This window comes from Diachasma alloeum, unplaced genomic scaffold, assembly GCF_001412515.2.
Source record: "Diachasma alloeum isolate Michigan unplaced genomic scaffold, Dall2.0 Dall_scaffold_00957, whole genome shotgun sequence".
Classification (NCBI taxonomy): Eukaryota; Metazoa; Arthropoda; class Insecta; order Hymenoptera; family Braconidae; genus Diachasma; species Diachasma alloeum.
The window spans coordinates 26,514-43,744 of record NW_021681074.1 but is presented as its reverse complement, the minus strand read 5'-3'; positions in this window follow the sequence as shown (position 1 = coordinate 43,744).

Genomic DNA, 17,231 nt, shown 5'->3' with positions numbered 1-17,231 from the left:
AGGCATGATACGGTCGGGAGAAATTGTTGAACAAAATTTTGTGCACTATATGTATATCACTTTTTGAAAAAATTTTCCAGGATTGCTGAAAATCTATCCAGTCGATTTCCACCAACATTTGATCAGGGCTAAGTTATTTTGTAACATTTTGATTGCGCTATTTATGACCTTCGAGGTATTATCGTTAAACAAGAATTTGGCCCGCTATGTATCACTTTTTGAGAGATTTATCCGGGTTTATAGGAAATCTATCCCGTCGATCTCCATTAAAATTTGATCAGGGCTAAGTTAGATTGTATAACCTACGGACCGAAAATCATTCGTCCCATAAATTTTTCTAGTCACCAGACACAAGTCACGAGACAGAGTGACGAGATCCGAGACACGAGATACGAGGCACGAGCCCGGGGATCCTCCATACCATACAATTTTCCAGTCACAAGATACGAGACACGAACTCGGGGATCCTCCGTTCCATACAATTTTCCAGTCACGAGAAGCGAGACACGAGGCACGAGATACGCGTCACAAGACACGAGACACGAGTCACGAGGCACGAGCCCGGGGATCCTCCGTACCATACAATTTTCCAGTCACGAGACACGAGACACGAGTCACGAGGCACGAGATACGAGGCACGAGCCGGGGGATCCTCTGTACCATACAATTTTCTAGTCACGAGACACGAGACACAAGGCACGAGTCACGAGGCACGAGCCCGGGGATCCTCCATACCATACAATTTTCCAGTCACGAGACACGAGGCACGATACACGAGACACAAGGCACTAGCCCGGGGATCCTTCGTACCATACAATTTTCCAGTCACGAGACACGAGTCACGAGGCACGAGCCCGGGGATCCTCCGTTCCATACAATTATTCAGTCACGAGACGCGAGGGACGAGACATGAGTCACGAGACACGAGGCACGAGATACGAGGCACGAGCCCGGGGATCCTCCGTACCATACAATTTTCCAGTCACGAGACACGAGACACGAGGCACGAGGCACGAGATATGAGGCACGAGCCCGGGGATCCTCTGTACCATATAATTTTCCAGTCACGAGACATGAGATACGAGATACGAGGCACGAGGCACGAGACACGAGACACAAGCGTAGGGATCCTGCTTCCCATACCAATTATCCCGTCACGAGACATGAGCCACGTTTTGGGGGTGCGAATATCCACAGTGGAAGAAAATAGTATGCCATCTGTTAAGGATTGATGATAATTTGCCAGGTTTGGTTAGATGATTGCCCACTAATAACTGATATTGATAACCCGCAAAGAATGATGATCACCCAGTAGTAAATTAATGATAATACGCGGAAATACTAGAACTGTCCACGATAATACTGAGATGTATACCTGATTCGTGTTGAAACCGTACAGTTACGTGTCTTCCAAAAATCGATGTGAACGCTATGCCTGATGAATCCGTACTCTCTCGAGGGCCGGTCGACCCCAATACAATGGCCTCTTGAATTCTAAACCCGACCTCACCCGATTATTCCTGACTGGCCCATACCGGGAACCAGTCTCAATTTCAAACACCATCGTTCGAATGAAAATTTTACTATCAATAAAGCTACTACTCTTTTATTAGTAAAATCATAATCGTGATCCGTCTCAATATTAATCTCATGGATGAAAGTGATATATTTGTATTTTAGAAAACTCAATTGTATAAATCGATCATCACATTGTTTGAAAATAATGTAGATTTTTTTTATTTATTTATTATTAATGTAGAATTTCTGACTAAAAATTGTAATGAGAATATTAGGGGAGGATGGGGCAAAACGGCCCCCCTTCAATCGTCAATATTTTCCGATTCAATAATCCGATTGGGATGAGTTAGAGCTCATTTTGAAGAATGAAAAATTATCTTCAAAATAAAGTTGAAACTGGGAATTTTCACAATGTCATTCACAAGTTATTGACAATTGAAGGGGGGCCGTTTTGCCCCACCCTCCCCTACTGTGGAATTTTTCCCCGCCGCGGACTTTCAAGCTGAAACATTGCGAGTTACGGCGATATCGATTACACAGTAACCTTGGGTCGGTATGTGTGATGTCTATCGGTAATCTCCATGTTTCTTGTAGTTGTACTTTCTTCTGTTCAATTATATGAAGTTGAGGCTGATAATAATTACCCAGGGATGGTAGCGCTTGTGCCCCTTTAACAAGTAATATTGCTAACCCGGTTTTGTGCATAACTATAAACACTTTATTTTTTCGAATATTAATGATCTCATCTGATTAATTGAATGATTCGTTCCCTTATAGTTCGATGGCGTCAGTGTCAAATTCTTGTCCAAGTATCAAGGTTCTTCGATGTATAAATATCTCATCGGGCGCCCAGACCTAGGGTAATTCAGGGGATCGTAGACTAAAATTCGTATTACCAACAGAGGAAACTGCAACTCAATTGTTGACGCATTTGTTTCGTGTCACTTATTGAGTTACCCTCAACGTATAATAAAGGAACCCCGATAGGTAACCGTGCAACCGACCTTACAGTAAAATGAAGTAGAGTACGGTGTGAAGTACGGTGCGCACCCAGTGCGGGGGGGTGCGTATAATTATAGTAAGTTCTACTAGTGAAGTCGTGAGAGACTTCACGAAACAACATTTTGGAGAGATGGTCCCGATCTCAATGGACATGGAAATCTTTGGTCTCGTCTCAGTCTCGAAATACATAGGTATTGACTCTTCTTGAGATGACTCCGGGTTAATTTATCTCATTTCGGTCTCAAGTTTTTCTGGTTCTTTTTCAATGTAAAATCTCGGTTTTTGTCTCGGTTTGTCTCGTCTCGCATTCCTACATATAAAAAATGCGAAAAACTGGAAACCGAGATGAGATAGATTCCTCTCCGAGTCATCACGAGAGGAGTCGATACTGCGTATGTCGAGACTAAGACGAGACCAAAAATTTCCGTGTTCACTGAGACCGAGACAATCCCTCTAAAGTATTGTCTCGTGATGTCTCGTGAAGTCTCTCGCGGCGTCACTAGGTTCTCGGCTTAAAGGGATAAATCCCACCAATAGTTTATCGGCACTGAAATATGAGAGTTTATTAATTGATTACTTCAACTGAATCATCTGACTGTTAACAATGATTTACGATTTGTAAGCGTCAGAGTCTGATTTAGGGCTGGTCTGTGCATACCCAAACGGCCTCTGAAATAATACATTGAATGTTTTGTTACTTGGTTAGCATAATTCAGTTACGCCAACAAGTGTCACGGTGAGAATTCGTTACGTCCAAATATTCAACCATAATGCAATTGACCGAATCGGGGGCATAACACAGCAATTAGGGAGTTTTTCCAAAACTGAAACAGACGGCAACAGGGTGTCACCCGCTCTATTTGACAAAGGCATTAAACAAAGATGGTCAGATGCATGCTATCCTTATCTAATCCATTGAAAAGTGGGTGGCCACTTGGCGTCATTAGTTAAAAAAAAAATTAAATACCTTATTGGTACTGAAAGTGAAAATAATTCGAAAATCATCACATAATTGTATTTTTAACTGAACGATTTTCAGGAGGAAAGGGCAGGTGGAAAGGGTCAGAATTAGGGGGATTTCAGACCCTCTGTTTAATCCTTGTTCTAACGATTTCTGACCTTTATATTTTTTACCCTTTTATTTTCACCCTTATACTCTCACCTTTACAGTTTGACGTTTATGTTTCAACCCGTATTTTGATTCTTGTATTCGGACCCATATATTCTGACTTTTATCGTTGGACCTTGATATTTTAACCCTTATATTTTGACTCTTATATTTTGACCCTTATATTCTGACCGTTATATTTGACCCTAACATTTTGACCCCTATATTCCGACCCTTAGCTTTTGAACCTTACATTTTGAGCCTTATATTTTGGCCCTTAGATTAAAAATATAAAGGTCAAAATATAAGGGTCAAAATATAAAGGTCAAACTATAATAGTACATTGTGTTACTAGTGCGGAAAATTCCACTTTTTCACACGCACGTGTAACACATCCTTTTTTTTGTGGTACCTGCCGAGCTCACTTTTCGAAACGGTAGTGGGGGTAATGTGGTTGTTTTTGTGCGCGAGTGCGTAAAGTTCAAGAGGATGCGTAAAGTGAATTCTCGTGCGTAAAGCACGACAAAGGCTTCGCTTCGCTTTACGCACTCGAAATTCACTTTACGCACGCTCGTGAACTTTACGCTCGGCATGCGGAAAACAACCGCTTTACGCACACTAATCCGTTTCGAAAAGTGCACTTTTCCGGCAGGTATCACAAAAAGGTCCTTTTTGGTACTGAAAAAACGGGCCAAAGGCACTGAAATTCAGTAGAGACTTTTTGTAGTGTATGGGTAAAGAATCATGTTTGTGGATGTTTTGCGTAAAATTCGTACAGTGATTGCGTGAAACCCACACAGTGTCCGGTGTGTGGATATCGTCATAATTCACTTGTCATGGACACCGATCAGAATTCACGAAACAATCATTCATACTCGCATGGATTCGAATCGTCACTACACTGACAGAAAAATGTCCTAAAATGTATACCGAATATACTTGAAAACAAGTAAATTGTTTTCAACGGCTTCAATATTAGAATGTTTGCGCTTCACCCCGAGTCGAATATTAGGACCTGAATTCCCCCTTGAACACCTATCATGAGTAGGAGGACCAGGATGAAGTTAGAGTGTATTTACATTCAGAAAGACCCCCTGGTTTCCGCCTGAACGTGCGAGTTATTTCCAAATTCCGAGGGTTCAGGAGAAAAACAGGAGGTGTATTAAACCTATTTATCGCCTGCACCCCCTAAAATGTTTTCCACTCCATCCCTCCTGGAAAGAACCTACAAACCCTTTCGCGGTATTTTTTCTTTATTTTCAATTATTAACATGAGAAGTACGGGTGAAAATTAAGGTCATACTCAAGGGTCATATATAAGGGTCAAAAATAACGGTCAGATATTTTAGAGGTATTATAGAAGGTCCAGATATTCGACTCGGGACGGAACTCGGATAAATTCTGATTTATCATTATCGTTCCGCCTTACATCATGAATATATTATATCAAAACATTGGAAGTGCATAAAAAAAACCATTACGCAATTTAAGTGAGTTCATTTGCAACAAAATCGCACTTGAGTACAAGAATAATTTAAAGTATGAGACCTTTTTCGAGACATGTGAGTTCAGATGCTTGAAAGAATTAAGCGATTGAAGAAAAATTACTTCGTTAGGAATCATACACACTCAGTATCTCTGATAAACCTGTCATAAGATTGACTCTTATGTTCCACTAGTCACCTTGATTCTGGTGCTCCACAATCAGGCTTTACTCTTCTACTTGACCCTAAGGGTACATTCTGCGTTTGATGTTTAAGCTTACGCTCGACACTCAAACTTGGCCCTTAGGCTTCACATTCTGGAAAACATCCTGCCCCCCCCCCCTCCCAAAGAAAAACGAGAAACACTTCGCACGTAATACGGAGCGGATCGCTTTCTTTACCCGACCAATTCCCATAAGTGAACAAATACTTGGGTGAGGAAGTAATCAATGCTACCGGAGCCACTATCTAATTATTTCCAATATGGAACTAATTGTGTTTTTTTCGTCCTATAATTATACCAGAAGCAGCTGATTAGACTACTAATCATTTAAATACTATGATATTCGTCGATCAATAATGACAGGAGCTTCTAAACATATCAATATTTATCTTATTACTATTGAACTTCGCTGACACGTATATGAGCCATACAAGTCAAAATACTGTAATTGTTCAATTAAACGTTCGATCATTATCCAATTTACTGAAATGATGCAGTAACAATGACATACGTTACCTCTTCAAATGCGAGAAACTTTGTTTTACATCAAGGCCTTCGGTCTGTTTCAATGATATAATAAGTAAATTCAGAACGACTTAGTAGTAACTGCTCACTCCGCAGAATTCTCCCAACACACTGATAGAACGATTCATTTATTCCAAACGAGATTCGTTAACTATTAACGAATGGTAGAGTTGAGTATGACCAAATGAATATTCGTTAATAGTTAACGAATGGTTCACTTGAATGGCGAAAGTCAAGTCAAACAAGGCTCCTCAAATATACATTCGTTAACTATTAACTAATGAAGATTTGGTGGGACCGAATAGACCCTACCCTCCAACCAAAATCCATTCGTTAACAATAACTAATCCGTTCTATCAGTGCATGATCGCTCTTCAGAAATTACACTTCCTTCTCATGATCGTCGCTATGGCGATGGTTGCCGCTGAGAGTGAGTATTGTATTACATTTTTCATATTATATTACATTCTTTGCAATATTATACACTGTTAGAAAATTACTCTTTAAGGGGAGACCGCGGTGAAATTTGAAAGTCTCGGCTCGGCCTTAAGAGCCATTGGACGACTTTTGATATATGAAGGGATATATAAAAAAGTGAGAAAAATTTCGTTTTTAGCTTAGAAATGCCCCTTGCCCCACAGTTTTCATCCGATTTCAACTTTTTTTTTTTAATGTTCACTATACTCCAATGAATAAACCCAAGTATCCGTTTTGCTTTATATTTATCAGATCATGAGAAAATGTTTTTTTTTAGTTTTCATTTTTTTCCTCTTTTTAGCAAATGCTAAAATTAGTTGTTTTTCATTATTCCACGTTGTAATCATACGTAATCGAAATATTATAACAAAATAAATGGGCGGAAAACAACTAATTTTAGCATTTGCTAAAAAGAGGAAAAAAATGAAAACTAAAAAAAAACATTTTCTCATGATCTAATAAATATAAAGCAAAACGGATACTTGGGTTTGTTCGTTGGAGTATAGCGAACATTTAAAAAAAAAGTTGAAATCGGATGAAAACTGTGGTCCAAGGAGCATTTTTAAGCTACAAACGTGAAAAATGACGTTTTTAGTGGATATACGGGGCGAAACGGTTCGGTTCCGAAATTTTTCTCACTTTTTTATATATCCCTTCATATATCAAAAGTCATCCAATGGCTCTTAAGGCCGAGCCGCGACTTTCAAATTTCACCGCGGTCTCCCCTTAAGTTTTAAGTAAAAAATCTTGAAATTTGTAACAACGAATAATTTGCATAGAATTTTCATTGATCTTGTTATTGATAAATCAGTTAATATGCTTGAATATATTCAATGAAATTTAATTTCTCAGGTTCATACTTCAATGAAAATTACTGAAAGTCATGAAAATTCAGGCAACTTTACTTTTGAATCTTCAAGGTGAATCAGGTATTCCATGAGCAATTTAGTCTGGAATTGAATTGAAGTTCAGAATATTGAAAATTCAAATGCATCTGTTACTTAAATTTCAAAAAATTTCTAATAGTGTATTACATATACTCCACCTATTTCACCCCATCTAAAATAATTGTAATATTCAAAACGACTGACTGAAGGAAATTGTAACAAAAGTTCAGATTGAGTGAGTAAAATTTAATAGAATAAATGGAAAGCGTTTTGAGTGGAATGACAGGTAAACTAAGAAAACAATGCAGGAAAAATTGGGTGACAACTCACGTACGCGTTTGGTAAAACGTTAATTTTCAACAATTTAAACGGAAATTCTGGAAAAATTCTTAGGCAGAAGATGAATATCCATTTATAATACCACGAGAGCTTCAACGTTATTGAGCATTTTCTGATTGATTCATTGAGAAGAAATGAAGTAGACACGTCGGGTTTTCAGATTAAAAAATCATGATTGCGAACGGTTCCGTAACTATTAACTCCGTATTCCATAACTATCCACGGGTAAAAGTTCCGCCACAGAATAATCTACAATTTATACGTTGGCAATTGTATCACCGCCAATTTCTCCACATCCGTTTTTTCCACCATACCAATTATCTGCCGTCAAATTTTGCGGAATTATTTTAAATTTTACTAGATTAGACCGCGCGCTCCGCGCGCCTATTCTCTGCCTTAGGTACCTCAGGAATTGGTAGAACCGAGATATAGATGTTTTCGATGGATTTCCACTAATATTAAAACTTAATATGATTGTGATAGAGATTATGTTGAAGTTTATTAGGTTCTTCCAAAGTGTATTCACTCCATAAAAATCATTGGTATTTGGATTATCCACGTTCACACACGAATCGAGTGAAAAAACACAATTGCGATTTTGTATGATAAGAAATTTTGAAGACAGAAAATTTACCAACCTCTCGAAGAACCAACGGGTTTTTTCGTTTTTTCAATTACCAAGGGAATGAGTATCAAGTATACATTATCATTTTCAATTCAAATTCGAAATCATTTGTGATAAAGTGGCAATATTCAGTTTCGGTCGAACCGGGATTTTATTTATTATGAAAAATCCAAATTATTCTCTGTAAGTAAAAAACCAAAGCAGAATAATCATGAATTGAGGCACGATTGTGAATTATTTGTTTTCAAAACAGTGTTGAAAATTTGGAATTTACAATACTGAACTTTAATTCTTTTGCTTCCGAATGAAAGCATTGTTTTTGGTCGATTTTTTGATTTTCTAATTTTGATTGCAAATGGTCTAGAATGTTATGAAACGTGAATAAATTATGCTTTTAAGGTCATGTCTAAATGTATGTATGTGCAGATTTGGGTTTTTGGTGATTAATTTTTAGAAAATTCAACATAGATACGGTGAAATTTTAGATACAAATTTGACATTTTGGCTCATGGTAGCTATGAGCGAGCTCTACTTTAGAGCGTTGTTTCAACCCGATTGGTCCGGTAGTTCCTGAGATATAACAAGTTGTTTAAATTTCGGTTTTCCTCAATATCTCAACAATAACTGCACCGATTTCATTTTTTTTTTCAAAATACTCGTCTCGACGGCCTCTATCTAGATCAATCATATCATATATACCGATTCATACAAAGTTTGGAGATATTGGCGTTTGTCCGTTTTTTCATTATAAATCTTGTGCGCACGATAACTCAAGAAAACATGGAGATAGCGACTTGAAATTTAGTATGCTTCTAGCTTTTATAATATAAAACGTTCGTATTTTGGATGGGCGCAATCGTATTTTAGATGGGCCAAGCGGTTCTGTAGATATTCAAGTTTTTGTATAAATTTATTTCTTCAAATATCTCATGAACTACTCGACGGATTTCAATTTTTTTTTCAAAATACCCGTCTCGGCGGCCACTATTTAAATCAATTAAAATATGTGTACCCGTTCATACAAAATTTCCGAGATATTCCCGTTTTTTTTTATTCTTGGGCGCACTAGATAACTTGAGACAAAAAGAAGATATCAAGTGGAAATTTTGTATGATTATAACTTTCATAATATTAAAGGTTTGTATTTTGAATGGGCGCAATCGGCCCAGTGGTTTGGAAGATATTAATTTTTTTGTATAAATCTATTTTATCAAAAAGTTGAATATAAAATTTTTTTTTAATAAAATGATTTTATGCGTGGTAGAAAACATTGATGGTTTCTCATTCCATTTTCTTTCTCTCTTATGAAGAAAATGAATTGTTTGAAGACACTTTCAAAAAATTGCCCAGGATATCTAAAATCTTTGAAAAAATTNGACCCCCGTGACCCTTATGACCCTTAACCCCTCGTGACCCTTAACACCCCTATGACCCTTAGCACTTCTCTGACCCTCGTGATCCTTATGTCCCTTAGCACATCTATGACCCTCGTGACCCTTATGACTCTTAGCTCCTCTATGACCCTTATGACCCTTAGCACCCCTATGACCCTTATCTATATTAAGGATTACGATGACATTCGTGACCCTTAAAACCCTTAGTACATCTGTGACCCTCGTGGCCCTCATAACTCTGGGCCCCTCNAAGACATCATTTCTTCACGTTTCATAACATTCTTGACCATTTGCAATCAACATTAGAAACACGAAAATTCGACCAAAAAAAATCTGCTTTGTGCATATTTTATAACAAAATGAGATATTAGTTGAAAATCATAGAGATAACCGGCAATACCAGATTTAGAAAATTATCAATATGCTCACTCATCAAGCAATGTCGAATCCAGCCATCTAATCTCTAATTTTCAAGGTTAAATTTCTTCAATATCAACTGTTAGTTAATAATTTCCACATAGAAATAGAATTAGTGTGGTTGCGTATGAATGCCTGTCTTAGGAACAGGGAAGTGGTACGGATCCATTCGGAAGCTTACTACCAATGGAATTGGTAGAAATAAAAGAAAGAAAAAGACTAATAAGACAAAAAGTAACGGTTGCATGCCTTCTATCGAATAGGCTTGAACCCCTACTTGTTTCTATTTAGTTTAGTNCTATAACCTTTATGACCCTTAACATCCCTATGACCCTTGGCACCTCTATGCCCCTCGTAACCTTTATGGCCCTTACCACCTCTATGACCCTCGTGACCCTCATGACTCTTGGCCCTTCTATGACCCTTATGACCCGTAGCACCCTTATCCTATATTTATTAGGATAAGGGTGCCGAATCAAGGTCACCCCAGGGCCGAATTGAGAAATGATCACCATTTCATGTCTTAACAGAAGTCGATTTGAAATTTTATAATATAGAGAGATTATAACAAAATTCTTACATAGAAAGGTGTTATTTATTTGTTTTTTTTTTAATAAATATATTATAGCATACTATATATACTATAACTATATTATATGTATATAGATTGGCTTCAAAAAANTATATTATATTATATTATATTATATTATATTATATTATATTATATTATATTATATTATATTATATTATATTATATTATATTATACTATAGTATTTACATGTTATTAACTAGGGGGTTACGCCCCCTGCTCGCTCCCCCCTCCCGGTGGAGCGAGTGGGTGTGAGGGAGGGTTTTTCCGATAGCTCTATACATACTTTACCATAAAAGGCCACATACATATAATTCCCCCCCCATTAATGGGCACCCCCCATAAGTGGGCACCCCTCTATATATGGGTATGCGCCCATGTATAAGACGGAGTAACAGTAACACCGAGCCACGGTTGAGCCATACGTTGTATGAATCACAAAACCATAAAATGCATAGAAATTTTTTTTTGGGCACCCAAAACACCCCTCCTCGGATCGGGATTTTTTTTCTATGAATTTCAATTCTATTTGAATTAATGTAATGAATTTTTTTTTATGGGCATGCGCCCATATATGGGAGGTGCCCATATATGGGCAACCCCCTTAGAACCCCCATGACCCATATGACCCTTACCACCCCTATGACCCTCGTGACCCTTGGTACTCCTATGACCTTCGTGACCCTCAGCGCTCCTATGACCCTCGTGACCCTTACCACTCCTATGACCCTCGTGATCCTTACCACCTCTATGACATTTAGAACCCCTATGACTCTCGTGACCTTTGAGACCCCCGTGACCCTTATGACCCTTAACCCCTCGTGACCCTTAACACCCCTATGACCCTTAGCACTTCTCTGACCCTCGTGATCCTTATGTCCCTTAGCACATCTATGACCCTCGTGACCCTTATGACTCTTAGCTCCTCTATGACCCTTATGACCCTTAGCACCCCTATGACCCTTATCTATATTAAGGATTACGATGACATTCGTGACCCTTAAAACCCTTAGTACATCTGTGACCCTCGTGGCCCTCATAACTCTGGGCCCCTCTATGACCCTTAGCCTCTATAACCTTTATGACCCTTAACATCCCTATGACCCTTGGCACCTCTATGCCCCTCGTAACCTTTATGGCCCTTACCACCTCTATGACCCTCGTGACCCTCATGACTCTTGGCCCTTCTATGACCCTTATGACCCGTAGCACCCTTATCCTATATTTATTAGGATAAGGGTGCCGAATCAAGGTCACCCCAGGGCCGAATTGAGAAATGATCACCATTTCATGTCTTAACAGAAGTCGATTTGAAATTTTATAATATAGAGAGATTATAACAAAATTCTTACATAGAAAGGTGTTATTTATTTGTTTTTTTTTTAATAAATATATTATAGCATACTATATATACTATAACTATATTATATGTATATAGATTGGCTTCAAAAAAACGTTACATTGGATTTTCCATTAAAGGGATAAACATGAGAATATTGAAGACACAACACGGTCGAATAACAGAAAATGTTAATGTTCATTAAAGGTAAATGTTGATGTTAATGTTACTTTTATTTATTGCATTCATTTCAGAGTTCTGTCAGAATCACTGGGATTGTAAATTTGAGCAGTGCACGAACCCGTATGAGACCAGTCTCTGTCTCCGCGGAAAATGCGCATGTGATATAAATTATTAACCCACGTTACAACAGGTATAGTGCGCCGATTTTACTGCATGTTTTAATTTAATGCGTGCCCCGTAATGTAATCTATTATGAATTCTCATTGCAGGAATCGTCCTTTGGTGATGTGCATCTCGAACCCTCGTAGTCAAAACTTATGTACTTGAATGAATTGAATTGGATCCAGTTTGCTCCAACCATGTGCTTTATTTCTTTACGTTAGCGATGATGATCAATAGAGACTTATTCTTACATATAAGAAAATCGAATTTTTTTCTTTTTGGAAAAAATCAGAAAGTAATAGTAATAATAGTAACAATCATAGTAATGATAGTAATAATAAAATCAGAATACACCCAAAAAAAAAACTTTTGATCAGTAGAAAAAGTACTTGTACCCAGTACCAAGGGATTTCTGGGGGAAAGGCACATTTTTGTACTTCCTCGAAGTCACAAAACAACTTGATGCAAGTATCATGCATCAATTACCTGTGTACTGGTGAGAAGTACCTCAGTACTTGTCACAAGTGCTTTTGTTACTTGGGACAAGTAAAAAAGTACTGAACAGTACTGAAAAGTACTGAAGTACTGGTACTTGTACTGAATATATATACCTGGCTGGTTCTTTTCAAAAGTACCAAATAAACTCAATATAAGTACACAGAGGAAAAAAGTGAATTAGCTTTAGAAACTAGTTTTTAGATTTTAGAAAACTGAAGATTAGAAACCACGGTTTCTAACATTTAGAAAGAATAATAATATCAAATAATAATGATTTAGTATATCAATAATTGTCTAAAGCATCCATGAAAATCGCAATCTATTGATTGTTTCTTACAAAATATCTTTTGCTAAATATTTCTATTTACAAAAATGCGCAAGAAAGCCCCTTCTATCCGGTAATAATATTTACTTTCCTCAATGNTCCTATGACCCTCGTGACCCTTACCACTCCTATGACCCTCGTGATCCTTACCACCTCTATGACATTTAGAACCCCTATGACTCTCGTGACCTTTGAGACCCCCGTGACCCTTATGACCCTTAACCCCTCGNGAATTCTCATTGCAGGAATCGTCCTTTGGTGATGTGCATCTCGAACCCTCGTAGTCAAAACTTATGTACTTGAATGAATTGAATTGGATCCAGTTTGCTCCAACCATGTGCTTTATTTCTTTACGTTAGCGATGATGATCAATAGAGACTTATTCTTACATATAAGAAAATCGAATTTTTTTCTTTTTGGAAAAAATCAGAAAGTAATAGTAATAATAGTAACAATCATAGTAATGATAGTAATAATAAAATCAGAATACACCCAAAAAAAAAACTTTTGATCAGTAGAAAAAGTACTTGTACCCAGTACCAAGGGATTTCTGGGGGAAAGGCACATTTTTGTACTTCCTCGAAGTCACAAAACAACTTGATGCAAGTATCATGCATCAATTACCTGTGTACTGGTGAGAAGTACCTCAGTACTTGTCACAAGTGCTTTTGTTACTTGGGACAAGTAAAAAAGTACTGAACAGTACTGAAAAGTACTGAAGTACTGGTACTTGTACTGAATATATATACCTGGCTGGTTCTTTTCAAAAGTACCAAATAAACTCAATATAAGTACACAGAGGAAAAAAGTGAATTAGCTTTAGAAACTAGTTTTTAGATTTTAGAAAACTGAAGATTAGAAACCACGGTTTCTAACATTTAGAAAGAATAATAATATCAAATAATAATGATTTAGTATATCAATAATTGTCTAAAGCATCCATGAAAATCGCAATCTATTGATTGTTTCTTACAAAATATCTTTTGCTAAATATTTCTATTTACAAAAATGCGCAAGAAAGCCCCTTCTATCCGGTAATAATATTTACTTTCCTCAATGAAGTAATCAATTGGAAGTACTGAAATTAAGTCCTAAAAGTACTTGAGAGAAGTTGAAAAATTACTTTTCACTAGTACCTTTGGTACTTGTGAAAAGGACAAAAAGTACTGACAGAAAGTAGCGAAGCTACATCCTCCGAGTACCATTTCTACTCGATCGGCAAATGTGGTACTTCACCCAAGGACACAAAATGTACTTGGGACAAGTATTTTTAGAACTTTTCAAAAGTGAACTCCCAAATACCGGTTTGTACTGGTGAGAAGTAATTTTTCTTTGGGTGTAGTATTAGTAGTAATAGTAATGGGCCATTGCATTCGGCCGGTATATTCACTGACATTCAGAATAGTGATTCCGCAAGAGACTATGCGAGACAATACAGTAGAGGCTTCGTATAAGATATCTTAGGGACAGTAGAAGAGTGGCATTCCGGGAACCCGTATGCCCCCACGATGCGAGCCCATAGAGAGGAGAAAAATAGGGATCAGCGGGGTTCAAATAAGATACCTCGCTCGTTGCGCCCGAATTCAATGAAATTTTCATTTTTACTGAATGAATATCGATAACTAATCAATTTATATGTGTTTAATGTTTTGAATTTGTATCGCCCGCATCCCCTTTTCTCTCTTAACATAATCCCGCGTGATAGAAAGGTAGCTAATGTTGGGGGATTGTTGGTAGACTCGAGAATAATCAGAGACGAAAAATTACGATTTTTCGATGGGAAAAGTGAAAAAAAAATCGCTGTATATTTTCATGACTTGAAAAAAGTAGCGTGAGCCCCCCTTAAAGTCATTAGACCCTCATGATCACTTCGGTGGTCGCTCCCGTTTGATCCTTACCACCGATTGGACCTTATAATTACTCTCTTCCTGTTGAAAAATGACCGGGGCCATAGGTAGGTATCTTAAGAAGCCCACGGAACATAAACATTCGGAAGGCGATAAAACTGTCGAGAGTGGGGGTAGGCCTCCAGCGCTCGGAGCGCGAGGTATCTTATATGAAGCCTCTACTGTACTTTGGAGAGATGGTCTCGGTTTCAACGAACATGGAAATCTTTTGTCTCGTTTCAGTTGTGAACAATACCTGCAATTAATGAAACAAGCAGGGGTTCGAGCCTATTCGACAGAAGGCATGCGACTGTTTCTTTTTGCGTTATTAGTCTTTTTCTTTTTTTCATTTCTACCAATTCCATTGGTAGTAAGCTTCCGAATGGATCCGTTTCACGTACCTGTCACAGGCGTATGCGTATGCGTGACAGGCATACGCATATACTAGTACTAGTACTTTGTATAGTACAAGGATGATAATGAAAAAACAGAAAAAGAGGAATATCTCGAACATTTAGTATGAACAGGTATAGATGTTTTAATTGATCTCGGTAGAGGACATCAGGACGAATATTTTGAAAAAACAGTGGAATCGGTTGCAAAGTTTTGAAGATATTCAACATAATAGATTTTCAGTAAAAGGTGAATATCTCCGAAACTACTAGTGCGATTGAGCCCGTCTTCAACACAAACCTTTGTTATCACGGGAGGAAAATTCTATCCAAATTTCAAGTCGATATCTTGATTTTTACATAAGTTAGCGCGCCTACAAGGATTTTAATGAAAAAACAGAAAAAGGGGAAAATCTCGAACACTTTCTATGAACAGCTACAGATATTTTGATTGGTCTAGGTAGAGGACATCAAGGCGAATATTTTGAGAAAAAATAAATTAAATCGATCCAATAATTTTAAAGATATTCGTCAAAAACGATTTAAAAACGAATCGCTTTATCTCAAAAACTACTTGACCGATCGGGCTGAAATTATGCACAAAGTTATTCCTCATTAAGACCTATAATCTGACAAAATTTCAAATTTTTTTGAATTATTTTAGCCACTTAATTACTCAATTTTCTAAAAATTGACCATCGTGAAGATGGCGGTGGACATATTCACGTACAGACATGGTCGCCAAACTTCGTATTTTTACGTTTCAGACCATTCTACATCATTTCCAATTAAAATTAGAGAATGTAAAAATCGGACGATTACAAAGCTTCCATTCGGAAGCAAAAATTGAATAATTATTTGAAGATTAATCGCAAAATTGGCGACTTGTCTCCGATAACCATAAACTCGAAATAGAATCGACATTTTTTTCGACAGATCTCAGCAGAAAAGGATTCAAGTGATGTTTCCTTAGCTGGAGGAGAAGAATGCGACCTAGCAAATCAATATCACGGATAACAATTTTCCGAAACTTTCACAGTTGAAACTTTTGCAATTATCTACGTAAGAACGTGTTTCATTACTGCGGAAAAAACTATGAAATGCTCACAAAAATGAACAGAAACTTTGTGCCAAATTGCAAGTGTATATATCGATTTTTGAGAAACTTAGAGCGCGTATAAGAATTTTTGGCGAAAAACAGAAAAATTGCAATATCTCAAAAATTTCTTATGACATGATATGTATATTTCGACAAAAACAAATGTTTTTGTAAAAAAACTGGGCCAAGAAAAAGTTTTGTTTGATTCCTACTGGGAAATCGAAGTTTTTGAAAAATACATAGAAATAAAAAAGGAAGCCAAGTTAGGAATTTTGAATAAATGGTGATAGTGCACATTCAGGTTTCTATAAGAAAAATAGTTCTCAATGGAATAAGTATTCTAAAAAAATTCTCCATGAAATAAACCAGCTGATATCTCCATTTTTGCGAAGGCTAGAGAGCGTACAATCATTTTTTGAAAAAAACAGAAAAGTAGAAATATCTCAAAAATTTTGCAGGTACGGCCATATAGGTTCTGATTGATCTGGATAGGGGACATCAAGGCGAATATTTTGAAAAAAAAAAAGTGAAATCGGTCCACTAGTTTTCGAGATATTACACATAATCGATTTTCATAAAAAATGGAATATCTCCGGAACCACTGGGCCGATTCAGCCCAGTTTCAATCCCAACCGTCCTTGTCATAAGATGCAGATCCTGTCCAAATTTCAAGTTGAGATCTCCATTTTTGCGAAGGCTAGAGAGCGTACAACGATTTTTGGAAAAAAACAGAAAAGTGGAAATATCTCAAAAACTTT